The sequence below is a fragment of the Aotus nancymaae genome, unplaced genomic scaffold, assembly GCF_030222135.1.
Source record: "Aotus nancymaae isolate 86718 unplaced genomic scaffold, 86718_ANA_hifiasm-v0.15.2.pri h1tg000033l, whole genome shotgun sequence".
NCBI lineage: Eukaryota > Metazoa > Chordata > Mammalia > Primates > Aotidae > Aotus > Aotus nancymaae.
In genome coordinates this window covers 52816674-52819229 of record NW_026988447.1, presented here as the reverse complement: position 1 = coordinate 52819229, position 2556 = coordinate 52816674, and positions in this window count along the sequence as shown.

The following is a 2556-nucleotide window of genomic DNA, read 5'->3' as shown; positions in this document are numbered from 1 at the left end:
TTACTCAGGAGGTTGAGGCAGGGAATTGCTTGAACCTAGGAGGCAGAGGTTGCGGTGAGCCGAGATCGTGCCATTGCATTCCAGCCTGGGCAACAGGAGCAAAACTCTGTCTCAAGATAAATAAATAAATAGCTCGCTTGCTGCTACCAACATGGAGGCTTAGTACTGCATCCTGTTCTTATTTTTTTTTTTAAAGAAGAAAAAAAAGGAAGAAAGAAAGAGAGAAAGAAAAAAAAAAGAACAAAGGGTGAGAAAAAGGAAGAGAAAGAGGGAGAGAGAATGGGAGTATTGCTTTATTGCCTAGGCTAGAATGCAGTCTAAAAATGGGAATTGAAAACCTCTTTTATGCCAATAATTGTGCTTAACAATGGGGACAGGAAGGAGTAAGGGAAGAAAATAACAAATAAGCAGCCAATCAATATTTCATTTAAACCTATGAAATGCTATGCAATTAATGAGGAGTGATTTACTTCCAATTATGTAGTCACTTTTGGAATAGGTGTGATATGGTACTGATAAGAATGTGTGTTTTGTGTATTTGAAGTGGAGCGTTCTATAAATGTTTATTAAGTTTACTTGTTCTGGGTCTGAGTTCAAGTCCTGGATGTCCTTGTTAATTTTCTATCTCGTTGATCAGTCTAATATTGACAATGTGATGTTGCAGTCTCCCACTATTATTGTGTGGGAGGCTAAGTCCCTTTATAAGTCATTAAGAACTTGACTTGTGTATCTGGGTGCTCCTGTACTGGGTGTGTGTATATTTAGGATCATTAGCCCTTCTTGTTGCATTGATCCTTTTATCATTATGTAATGTCCTTCTTTGTCTCTTTTGATCTTTGTTGCTTTAAAGTCTATTTTATCAGAGGTGAGAATTGCAACTCCTGCTTTTTATTTATTTATTTATTTTTGCTCTCCGTTTGGTTGTTAAATCTTCCTCCATCCCTTTGTTTTGAGTCTTTGTGTATCGTTGCATGTGAGATGGGTCTGGATACAATATATCAATGGGTTTTGGCTTTTTATCCAGTTAATAATATATATGAGTTTAATACTGCCATTTGATGCTAGCTGGCTGTTTTGCCCATTAGTTGATGTAAGTTCTTCATTATGTTAATGCTGTTTACTTTTTGATATATTTTTGGAAAGGCTGATACTGGTTGCTCCTTTATATGTGTAGTGCTTCTTTCAGAAGCTCTTGGGTTTTTTAATTTTTTATTTTTTTTTTACATTTTATTTATTTATTTATTTTTTGAGACGGAGTTTCGCTCTTGTTACCCAGGCTGGAGTGCAATGGTGCGATCTCAGCTCACCACAACCTCTGCCTCCTGGGTTCAGGCAGTTCTCCTGTCTTAGCCTCCTGAGTAGCTGGGATTACAGGCATGCGCCACTATGTCCAGCTAATTTTTTGTATTTTTAGTAGAGACGGGGTTTCACCATGTTGACCAGGATGGTCTCGATCTCTTGACCTCATGATCCACACACCTTGGCCTCCCAAAGTGCAGGGATTATAGGCGTGAGCCACCGTGCCCAGCTCAGAAGCTCTTGTAAAGCAGGCCTGGTGATGGTGAAATCTCTAAGTACTTGCTTGTTCATGAAATATTTTTTCTTCGCTTGTGAAGCTTAGTTTGGCTGGATATGAAATTCTGGGTTGAAAGTTCTTTTCTTTAAGGATGTTGAATATTGGCCCCCACTCTTTTCTGGTTTGTAGGGTTTCTGCTGAGAGATCTGCTGTAAGTCTGATAGGCTTCCCTTTGTGGGTAACCTGACCTTTCTCTCTGGCTGCTCTTAGTATTTTCTCCTTCATTTCAACCCTAATGAATCTGATGATTATGTGCCTTGGGGTTGGTCTTCTTGAGGAATATATTTGTGGTGTTCTCTGTATTACCTGGAGTTGAATATTGTCCTGCCTTACTAGGTTGGGAAAGTTTTCCTGAATGATATCCTGAAGAGTATTTTCCAACTTGGATTCATTCTCTTCGTCACATTCAGGTACACCTATCAAATGTAGATTAGGTCTTTTCACACAGTCCCATATTTCTTGGAGACTTTGCTCATTCCTTTTTATCCTTTTTTCTCTAATCTTGACTTCTTGTTTTATTTCATTAAGTTGGTCTTCGACCTCTGATATCCTTTCTTCTGCTTGATCAATTCTACTGTTAAAACTTGTGCACACTTCGGGAAGTTCTCGTGTTGTATTTTTCAGCTCCATTAATTCACTTATATTCCTCTCTAAATTGTCTATTCTCGTTAGGATTTCGTCAAACCTTTTTTCAAAGTTCTTAGTTTCTTTGCATTGGGTTAGAACAAGTTCTTTTAAATCACAGAAGTTTCTTATCATCCACCTTATGAAGCCTACTTCTGTTAATGGAACGCACTCATTCTCCATCAGGCATTGTTCCGTTGTTGATGAGGAACTGTGATCCCCTGTAGAGGGAGAGGCATTCTGATTTTGGGTATTCTCAGCCTTTTTACACTGGTTTCTTCCCATCATTATAAATTTATCCACCTATCGTCTTTGTGATTACTGACTTTCAAATTAGGTCTTTGAGTGGACGTCCA